A 12,134-nucleotide genomic window follows, 5' to 3' on the forward strand; every position below is an offset into this window, starting at 1 on the left:
GCATTGGCTTCTGCTGCTGTCAAAGTCAGTCAGTCAGCCAATCAGGAGAAAGAGGAGGCGTGGTTGGGCCGCAGCTCCACCTTTGAGTGGACACACGGAGCTGTGACTCGGCTTGGGTGCCCCCATAGTAAAATGCTTGCTGTGGGGGCACTCAACAGTAAGGGAGAGGCCAGGAGCACAGAAGAGGGACCAGAGAAGAGGATCTAGGATCTAAGCTGCTCTGTGCAAATCCACTGCACAGAGGAGGCGAGTATAACATGTTTGTTATTTTTATGGGGGGGGGGGGGCGAGACTTTACAATCACTTTAATGTACCAGAGAAAAAGGTCACTAGGACAAATAGAGGGGACACAGACATCAATAAAATCTTGACAGAGACAAACTATTGCCTAATCTATATATCTATTGAGAGCGGGTCCTGAGTCTAATGCCTCGTATACACAATGAGATTATTGGATGAATGATCATCTGTGTTTTTTTTTTGCATGCTAGTCTCAAATTGAAAATAAAGCGTTTACTAAGGTTATAAAAATTCTCGTACGAATAAAAATTTGGTACAGATTAAACGAAAACCGTGCGATCTAGTATTGTATGAGAAAAAATGTTGTGCTTGTCCCATTAGATAATTTTGCATCAATTGTTGTGATCGGGTCTTGAAAGCTGTGTACTATCGATCAGATTATTGTACGATTGTTTCGAAAGCGGTAATTTTCTTACGAGGGTTTTTCCTCTGCATAAACAATTTCTGATCCACTTGCAATGTGCAACTGAAATAACCCATAATACTTGAAACCTCCAGGAAGAATCAATCTCCTATCACGACCCTTTTCCTACTTGCATGTCACAGCCCTCTCCTCTTCTAGGAGTGTTTCATCACTGTCTGTGCTGGCCTAGCTCCTTCACTCCCTTCCCCTAACTCCCTACATAACCTTTTATGCAGAAACAGGGGAAGGAGTGAACGTAAATGCTATAGAGTGCTACTTGTGCAGTCTGTTGGGTTCCTGGCACAACATCCAAAATGGCAGTATAGAAAATAGAATACGAATACATAAATTTATAGAAAAATAAAAATTTTAAAATGCTTCAGTCGTGCTAATTAAAGGGTTACTAAACCCACATGCTTTTTATACCCACTGTGGAACCTAAGGGGTTCATCTTCTGCATTGTGTATTGCATTGTCTCTCTTAAGCTCCTCTTCTTTAACTGACTCCAACCCATCTACTTATAGAACAGAGCATTATGAGTCAGGCTGCACATGCTCAGTTTGGTGTGTATTGCTAGAGAGTTTTTTTTTCTTGGAAGAGTACATGTGATCAGCACAGGGCCAATCAGCGCTGTCCAGACAGAATTTCAGGGGGAAATGAAAAGTCCTCCTACAAGCTTTAACCATGCACTGATACAAGTCACAAACATACTATATACTGCTGATGATAAAAGGTAGTTTGCAGTTTATATTTACTAAAACTATTGCATTTCCATTTTCTGTGTACTGTTGGAGATCAGATATAGAAAATGCAGGGTCCTGGGTTTAGTGATACTTTAAGACAGCTCTAATTGACCAACTGTGGAATTTCACATCACACAACTTGATGTCTCACAAGTTGGATCCCAAGTTGCAGCAGTGTGAACCGAGCCTCAGTCCTGTACTATTACCATTTCAAAATATTTATCAAGTAATTAAGTCTCAGTAGTTAAATCTAAGAGCCGGTTCACACAGGGGCGGCACGACTTCGGGGGCGACTCGGCCAGGCGAACTGAAGACGACTTCCAAGGCGACTTGCAAAATGACTTCTGTATAGAAGTCAATGCAAATTGCCCAGAGTCACCCCTGAAGTCGTACAAGAACCTTTTTCTAAGTTGGAGCGACTTGTGTTGCTCCTATTAGAACGGTTCTATTCACAAGAATGGGAAGCGACTTGTCAGGTGGCTGCGTCGCCTGACGAGTCGCCCCAGTGTGAACCGGGTCTAAAGGTTACATTTGTTTTTCTTTTAGAAGTGGACCCATCACCAGGGCATTGGGTTAGGATTACCCAAGATACATTTATTCTTTACATTTGTATTTTAATAAAAAGGATGACAAAGTAAAGGGGTAACAAAGTACCTACAGATAAGAGGCAGGCATATAACCTACAACCACACACACCACCTGCACCCCTGTAATTTCATGCAGGAATCTCCAAATTGGCATAGCACATGGTTTGCAGACTATTAGCTAGATTCAGAAAGAGTTAGGCCGGCGTATCATTAGATACGCCGACCTAACTCGGAATCTGCGCCGTCATAAGTTTAAGTGTATTCTCAAACTGAGATACACTTAAATCTAGCTAAGATACTACAGCCTGCACCGTCGTATCTTAGGGTGCAATATTTAGGCTGGCCGCTAGGTGGCGCTTCCATTGAGTTCGGTGTAAAATATTTAAATAACTAGATACGCCTATTCACGAACGTACATGCGCCCGTCGCAGTAAAGATACGCTGTTTACGTAAGGCATTTTCAGGCGTAAAGTTATTCTATCAAATAGCTGGACTACTCAATGTTAAGTATGGCCGTTGTTCCCGCGTCGAAATTTGAAAATTTTACGTCGTTTGCGCAAGTCATCCATGAATAGGGCTGAACGTAATATACGTCCACGGCGAAACCAATACGTCCTTGCGGCGTACTTTGGAGCAATGCACACTGGGATATGTACACGGACTGCGCATGCGCCGTTCGTAAAAAACGCCAATCACGTCGGGTCACAGTTAATATACATAAACACGCCCCCCACATCCTCATTTGAATTAGGCGCGCTTACGCCGGCCTATTCACGCTACGCCGCCGTAACTTAGGAGGCAAGTACTTTGTGAATACAGTACTTGCCTCTCTGACTTACGGCGGCGTAGTGTAAATACGATACGCTACGCCGCCACAAAGATGCGCGCCTCTACCTGAATCCAGCTATATATGTGTGTGTGTGTATGTATATATATATATATATATATATATATATAAAAATATATATAAAATTTGGTGTAATCTTATCTACATGTAATAACGTTCTGAGATATTTTCTATAGTCCTTATTTGCTCATTAGTAAACAAATTTACAGAGTGAGTTTAGTTCTATCCTTAGTTGCCACTACCTTTGTAACGCGTTCTTTCCTCTCCATACAATGGAAATCATAGGACTAAATATAACATAGCTAAAACTATGTCTAAAATCGCTGACCTATGCCCGCTATGTACAGCCACATATTTATTCTCTAAGAAAATGACAAAAAATATATGTATATCCTATACAAATGCTTTCATTCTTACACTACTCTAGTCCTGACCAATTAAAACATCAGTGGCTAATGGATTGTGGGTAATAGTCAATCATATGAAACACCAATAATGGTCAAGTTACAAGAATAGTCACGAGGAAAACGTATACCAGGTTACCTTATTTTGGAGGCTTTGCATCACACTCATGTCCATGACCCCAGGATCTACCATCTCAACCTCGCGTTCAGTATCCATTTTTTAAACGACCAATTCTGTAAAACTGAACAGGCAGACGAGCTGCTCCCCTTCCTCACCATCGCGTGTGGTTTCTCTGTCTTTGGGAGACAACTGACCTTTTAATATCTAACCTTCCCCTAGAGACTATCGCCTAAATTGGTCTCCGCCAATTCTGTTGTCCTATTAATCAAGCATTGTAATTATGGCTCTCCATTGTCAGGATTTAAAATAGTGGGGGAAATAACTGAAATAAATTAATGCAGTTCCCAATGGAGCCAGAAATCTAGGTCTGGGTAAAATCTGTGTCACTCATTTGAGATTAGGCAAAGAAGTTCTGAGAACTCGCATAGGATGCACTTACTTAAATCAAGAGTCCTGGTAAATATTAAAACAAGAAATCATTTTGCCCAGCTATTCAGACAATCAAAATCCATTCAATAATTTGTATTTTTTTGCAAGTTCTGTATAATATTTTAAAATGTTTTTATGTAAACTTCTGGATCGCCGTCATACCTGAGCTAGCTGAAAGGGGACATGCCGGTACTGCAATGGTGCCAAATGTGGCTGTCCTAACATGTTTCAATCAGTGGGGGTCTGGAGCATAAGGTTTTACAGGCAGCATACAGAAAGCGCAGTGCATGGACTTACTGCTTGCGGTTGGATAAGAATCCAGTGGAAAGAAGCCACACAAAATGCAGTCTTGGAATACTACTCTCTAGAGCAAGCATGTCCAAAGTCCGGCCCGGAGGCCAATTGCGGCCCCCGTTCCAGTTTAATGTGGCCCCCCTGGTAATTTGGATATACCGGTATACTGTATTTATCGGCGCTGCCTCGGAGGGGACAGGGAGTGGGGGAACGAGTGCTGTCAAATTACATACAGGAGAATCTCTTGTTTACTCAGCGACATCTGTAATAGTCCCGTCTCCTGGGCTGCCATTGGACGATTCCTCTGTCTATCATAGGAGGCGGGAGAAATTGGATTAAAGAGGCTGCTGTGTAAACAGGAGATTCTCCTGTATGTAATCTGTTGGTGCTCATCCCGTCCCCCCCTTCTCTCCGAGGCTGCAGATGGACATCGATCAGGCTGCATTCATGGCAATGGAGAGGCTGCATTCATGGCAATGGTGAGGCTGCATTCATGGCAATGGCGAGGCTGCAGATGGGCACTGAATAGGCTGCATTGATGGGCAATGACCCTTATTTTGCTTCAGTTTTTTTATTGACATTTATTTTTTTCCTGAAACTTCCCTCCTAAAGTGAAGGTGTGTGTTATATGCCGATAAATACAGTATATCCAAATAACACGCCCACGCTCATCTCTTCACCACACACAGCCACAAAGGCAAGAGAATTTGTGTTGGGCCATGTATTAGTACTCAAACGAACACACTTAGACCAAATTTTATTGGTTCAAAGAATGTCAGGCAAAATGGTCGGCCCTTACGCATGTTCACTTCATCAAATCTGGCCCCCTTTGAAAAAAGTTTGGACACCCCTGCTCTAGAGCTCTGGTACTCAACCTGCGGCCCGGGGGCCACACACCGTGCTTTGCAATCAGCCGTGGAAGTATTCATTTGTAAAGGGGCTATAATGACAGTGATCGAGATTTTTTTGCAGCATGTCTCTAGACCAGGGGTGTTAAACTTAATTTCATCACAGGCCGAATCAGTATTATGGTTGCCTTTAACCACTTAAGACCCAGACCATTATGCAGGTTAAGGACCTTGCCCCTTTTTGCGATTCGGAACTGCGTCGCTTTAACCGACAACTGCGACGTGGCTCCCAAACAAAATTGGCGTCCTTTTTTCCCCACAAATAGAGCTTTCTTTTAGTGGTATTTGATCACCTGTGCGGTTTTTATTTTTTGCGCTATAAACAAAAATAGAGCGACAATTTTGAAAAAAATTCAATATTTTTTACTTTTTGCTATAATAAATATCCCCCAAAAAAAGATATAAAAAAACATTTTTTTTCCTCAGTTTAGGCCGATACGTATTCTTCTACCTATTTTTGGTAAAAAAGAAAATCGCAATAAGCGTTTATCGATTGGTAGTTAAAATCTCCCATTATTATCACTGTCCCAGCCCTTGGAGGCCTTTCCATCTGTGCAAGGAGCAAAGTCTCAGCAGACTTTTGCCATTGGTGAACAAACACTTTAATTCATTATTACATTTTGCTCTTATGTTTTGCATATCTTTTATGCATATCTATTATGTCTGATGTCTTGGCCAATAATCTGTCATACTGAATAATATGTGTGTACCTTTGGAGCTGTCAAGGGACACAGTATTGACTGTCAGCTAGCATTGAGAACAACATCTGCCACAAAGTTGATTTGTGGCAGAACCCCTGGGGACCACCAAAATTTTCCTGTAGCCCATCAGTGATCCATGGACCACTGGTTGGCGGCCACTGCTCTACAAGATATCAGAAGAGCATAGATCTGGTGGGACCAACTATAGTATGCAAGTCTCTGTTAGATATTTTTATTTTGACACCCATTCACTTTAAAGAGGATCCATAGCCTTTCTACATCTTTTTTTAGATATACACAAAGAAGTACAGCCAAATGTAAATAATAATTTCAAAGTGTGTTAATATTTGAAAAATCTGTTTTTTATGTATGGTTTGTGACTGCATTTGCAGCTGGGGTCAGCCATATTTTTATTTTCTTTGCTTTCTGCTAATTTTCCTATCTCATGGAATACGTTTTTCTGACTGCTGTCTTCAATGACGACACAAACCCACAATACACATGGTAGCCAGAGACCATGTCAACCTTGCCTAGACTGAGTCATGCTAGCCATACACATGTGCGCGCATGCTCAGAATCACATTGCATATACTCCCTAAGATACGACGGCTCAATGCATTCAACGTGAACGTAACCTACGCCCAGCCCCATTCACGTACGACTTACGTAAACAACGTAAAATACGACGGCTGTTCTGTCGTCCATACCTTTGCATGGGTTGCGCCACCTATAGAGGTGTTTTATCTTTACGCCGGACGTACGCCTTACGTAAACGGCGTAGCTTACTACGACGGGCGCAAGTACGTTTGTGAATCGGCGTATCTCGCTCATTTACATATTCGACGTGTAAATCAATGGAAGTGCCCCTAGCGGCCAGCGTAAATATGCACCCAAGATACGACGGCGTAGGAGACTTACGTCGGTCGTAGGAAGCCAAAATTCAGGCGTATCTTAGTACAAGAATACGGCGCATAGATACGACGACGCATCCATGGACTTACGCGGCGTATCATTAGATACGCTGGCGTAAGTCTTTCTGAATCCGGCCCTAACTGTATATATAGCTAGCCTCAATGAAGCTCAACACAATGGGATCCATTTACTAAAATGGGAAAATGCAAAATCTGGAGCAACTCTGAATAGAAACTAGGGTTGTCCCAATACTGATACCAGTATCGGTATCGGGACCGATACCGAGTATTAGCGGGAGTACTCGTACTCCCGCTAATACCCCCGATACTAAAATAGAATACTTCAACCCCCCATCCCCGCCGCCGCCGAAGCCACGTTAATCACCGCGGCGGGGAACATTACAGACAGCGTTCGTTTGAACAGCTGTTTTCCCCCGCCGCGCATAGACACTCCCCCTTGGACGGATCTGTCCAATCGCGAGCAAGGGGGAGTCATCCCCGGTGATAACAGTAGGTACGGGGGACAATGGCTGCTGTACGGGGGACAATGGCTGCTGTACGGGGGACAATGGCTGCTGTACGGGGGACAATGGCTGCTGTAAGGGGGACAATGGCTGCTGTACGGGGGACAATGGCTGCTGTACAGGGGACAATGGCTGCTGTATGGGGGACAATGGCTGCTGTAAGGGGGACAATGGCTGCTGTATGGGGGACATGGCTGATGTACTGGGGACATGGCTGCTGTACTGGGGACATGGCTGCTGTACTGGGGACATGGCTGCTGTACTGGGGACATGGCTGCAATACTGGGGACATGGCTGCTGTACGGGGGTCATGGCTGCTATACGGGGGTCATGGCTGCTATACTGGGGACATGGCTGCTGTACTGGGGACATGGCTGCTGTACGGGGGACATGGCTGCTGTACGGGGGACATGGCTGCTGTACGGGGGACATGGCTGCTATACTGGGGACATGGCTGCCTAAGGCGGGACATGGCTGCTATACGGGGGACATGGCTGCTATACGGGGGACATGGCTGCATTTGGGGACACATTTAAAAAAAAGTATCGGTATTCGGTATCGGCGAGTACATAAAAAAAAAGTATCGGTACCAATCAGCTTCCAGGTTTTTTTGTCAAAGCTGGCTGCCATGCATAGGTGCACCAGATATTGCACTCTCCAGTTTAAGCACATCCACCCCATTGGTTTTTATTTATGATAAGAAAGAGGCATCTGCTTGGTCAAAAGTATCATGTAATACTACTACCCTATTCATTTCATGTGAACTTTGATTGTTAATGACAGGTCTACAATAATAATAAAAAGGTGCTTTCCTTGTTTGCATGATACAAATATTGCCTGCTTGTCCAGTATATATCACTCACTTTATAGTAAATAAAATTCAGAGTCGGATCAAAAGGACAACTGACGCCATATTTCTGGTATGCTTGCAGGTATACTTGCAGAGTTCACAAAGGTTTCAGTGTTGCACAATTCCTTTGTGTAGTTTTGTATTTGTACTATAATTAAAAGCAACATTCCAGCGATTGCACTTTCCATTGCTTTATACATCGGGTCCAGGGGAGAAGGAAAAGTTGAAAGAGCTTTCACCTGTGCTATGCATAAGCAGGGCGTTCACGTCAAAGACGGCCCCTGTAACAGTTTATACTTGCGTTCCATTCATCCTCTCCCTCCTCTGTTTTCTTACAAGGGTAACGCGCGGGTTCACTTTTAAGAGCTGGTTCACACCATGAATCGCAAAGGAACACACAGCGCATGCACGTACAATCCGGATGCAGTGCGATATCAGCCCATTCATTTGAATGGACTGAAATTGGGCTGGACTGCACCAAAAGTAGTGCATGCACTACTTTTATAAACCACAACCAGGTGAGTGCTGTGCAAATCTGGGAGCGGATGCCTGATGCAAAAAAGGTAAATGTGCTTTTACAGGAAAAAGGTGGAACCATATGATAGGCAAGGAAAAATAAAAAAATAAATCACCCATTGGTACCCCCTCCCAACACAAAACACTTAACAGTTAGACCCCTTTCACACTGAATCGGTTTGCAGGCGCTATTGCGCTAAAAATAGCGTCTGCAAAGCGACCCTAAACAGCTGCTGCATCCAATGAGAAAGCGAGGGCTTTCACACTGGAGCGGTGCGCTAGCAGGACGGTAAAAAAAGTCCTGCTAGCCGCATCTTTGGAGCGGTTAAGGAGTGGTGTGTATACCGCTCCTCCAGCACTCCTGCCCATTGAAATCAATTGGACACTGCGGCTATACCACCGGCAATGCGCTTCTGCAGAGGCGCTTTGCAGTGGTTTTTAACCCATTCTCGGCCGCTAGTGGGGGGTAAAACATCCCCACTAGCGGCCGAATGGCGACGCAAAATTGGCAGTAAAGCGACGCTAAATATAAAAAAACAAACCTTTACAACCTCTTAAAGGTAAGTAAACCTTTTCAACTCCCCTAGACCCAACAAGCATTTAATGTTTTTTTTAGTTTCAATGTTTTTATTGAATTTTTTTTACAAAGAAATACAAAATGTAAGTAAAGTCCTTAGTTATTCTAACAATGCATGGGAACCTCCATTACAGCCAAATTACAAACTAGAATCATTATGAAGCGGAGTAAGTAAGACATCATTATCCTCAACAATGACTTCAAAGCTCACTTGAAGTTCCACACATGGGCTGGATCTACTACCTTATGACATTTTAGTATTAAATCCTCCAACCATTAAAGGTCAACAAAAGTCATCCATAATGAATTATTTAGATAAGCATATATGTTAGACACATCAACTAACCGCTGTATATATAAGCAAATTGATGTAAACGGCTGTGTGGTAAGATCTCCCCCTCACTCCCTGAGATCGAACCACACTCCAAGGAAATGCTCGCTACGCAGCGGTTAGGGAGCAAAGGCAAAAAAAATAAATAATAATTTAGATGACTCTCACATCATCATAATAACAAGATAAGGACAGAAAAGTGAAAAGGAGAAGAAAAAAGAAGATAAGAGATAGTAGAGAAAATAGAGGAAGAAATAGAAAAAGAAAAAGAGAGTGACCCCGTGCTCCAACCCCACCACCCCGAGACTGCCCTACTCAGGCAAGAATCTCGGATCCCCCGTCAGGTATTTCACCCATGGGTCCCAAACTTTGTCAAACATTTGCATTTTATCCTGCAATAGTGCAGACATACGTTCGTTTAGCATAATCCAAGAAAGCTTGTTCTTAAGATGCGCGAATGGTAAAGCCGCCCTCTTCCAGGATTTTGCAATAATAATCCTGGCTGAAATAAATATAAATGAGATAAGACGCCTCTGAGGTTTTGATGCCGTCTCTATCACACTACCCAGCAGGGCCTGTCTCGGGGACTTCACTAAATTGACCTGGGTAAGAGAGTAAATGAAGTTGTATACTCTGATCCAATAACGCCGTACCTTGGGGCACTGCCACCACACATGGTACATGGTTCCCTGCTGACCACATCCGCGAAAACACAGAGGGGACGCAGCCGCTACAAATGATGCCAGCCTGGTTGGAACCATATACCATCGCAGGAGCACTTTATAGTTTGCTTCAATAATTGATGTATTAATTATGGACTTTGAGGCCCCTTGAGTTATAGCGTACCAATCACCCAGTTCAATTGTCTCCCGAAGGTCTTCCTCCCATTTTACCATATATGCCAATTTGTCGGCAGAGTTAGTCAAGATAGTATATATTTCAGAGATATGCCCTCGGATTTTATCGAAGCTCTGACACAGGTGCTCCATCGAGGACCTAGTTGTCATGTCAGAATCTCGCGACAAAGTCCCCAAGAAGTGTAGGATCTGAGCCCCTCGGAAAAACTCAGAGGGCGGCATTTGGTACTTCTCAATTAGTGCCTGTCTCGTCAATATACCCTTATGGTTACACAGATCAGCTATCCGTAGTAGCCCTTTGTTGGTCCACCAAAGAAACGTTCTGGGGGTGAGGCCCGGGGTGAAATCCGAATTTCCAAGAATCGGGGCCAATGGAGTATGTTGGGAAGAAAACTTGTACGTCCTCCTCAACCTATCCCAAATACCCAGGGATGAGGACAATGCCGGACACAGGATTGGGGGCCGGTCCCCAGGCGACAACCATAAAAGGTGCGACATCGGCCTTCCCGTGCATGCAAACTCCTCCATCTTCATCCAAATCGGATGGGGCTTGGCAGAATGGAACCTGGCAAGTTGAGCCAGTTGAGCTGCGTAATAATATTTTTGCAGATCTGGGGCACCCAGTCCCCCCCTCCTTTTAGGGGTAAATAGTGTGCGCTTATTCACCCTGGGCCTCTTATCCCCCCAGATAAAAGACAAAAAATGTTTCTGGAATGCTAACCGATCTGAACGGACAATCGAGATTGGCAACGTTCGAAACAAATACAATACCCTCGGGAGTACATTCATCTTAACGGAGTGTAGTCTGCCAAACCACGAGGGGGATTTAATGTTTTTTTTGTCCAATTCGTGGGGTTTTATAAATGCGGGTATTTTTGGCTGGCTCCTGGGGTTGTCTTTAGGTGGTTTTCCCTATTCCTGGGGAATTCTGCTCTGCCCACACTTCCTTCCCTTGTTGATTCCCATATGTGTCCTCCCCCTTTCCCATTTCTGGTCCTCACCATCCTCTCCTCTGCATCCAAAGTCTTTCAGCACCCACCCAATCAGTCCTGAAGAAGCAAGCATATCTTGCGAAACGTGTTGATGTTTGCGTATGGAGCAACACACTACACATATTGTCCAATTTTAAAGGATTTGGTATCTGTTGACTCTCTTGTAGACAGAGGGTGCTTTTTTTTAACACCTCTTCCCCTCTTTTTTTAATATTGTTGTATTTTAATGCACGGTATAGCCAATAAAATGTGTATTTTTTTTTATATTTACCACCTCATGCGGTGCCTACAAAATCTGTTGTTTTGAGTGGCTGAGTTGCCCTCTTTCATTTTATAAAATGCAGGAGCACAGGAATAGTCATTCACAGTGACTACAGGTTTGTGCACTTTGCAATAAATCTTAGCACTAGCATATTTCATATACAAATGTATCAGCCTAAGAACACAAAGACTTTCAAGAAAACGGCTCAAAAAACACTACCTATCAGAATTAACTTTCCTGATGGAAGAAGAATACAAGATGAAGTCTTTGCTATGGCTTTGCATATGGCACGTTTGACTTTTCTCCTTGTATTGTTTGTATTGTAATACCGCAGAATTTTTTTGCAGCCTATGATTTTGGCATCTTCTTTATACTATTAAATAAGGTGTGCTTGGCTAATCAGATACACCTAAGGGTGAGGCCATAATGAGTAACCCAAGGAATGCAGTCACAAACAAGATAGCACTGGTGAAATAATGAAAATGGTTTATTTATTTGCAATACAGTTCTCATTACAACGGTTTGCAAAAATAAATATGTAGGTATGTACCAACAGATATGTCTTCTTTAAAGTGTT

The 12,134-nt window shown here is 43.4% G+C and overlaps 1 protein-coding gene across 1 annotated transcript in view; it reads right to left on the reverse strand.

Moving 5' to 3' along the window:
• Window positions 1-12,134, reverse strand: part of LOC120920442 (inositol-trisphosphate 3-kinase A-like) — a 128,393-nt gene that overhangs the window by 47,063 nt on the left and 69,196 nt on the right. The window lies entirely within an intron of this gene.

Source organism: Rana temporaria, chromosome 13 (genome assembly GCF_905171775.1).
Source record: "Rana temporaria chromosome 13, aRanTem1.1, whole genome shotgun sequence".
Classification (NCBI taxonomy): domain Eukaryota; kingdom Metazoa; phylum Chordata; class Amphibia; order Anura; family Ranidae; genus Rana; species Rana temporaria.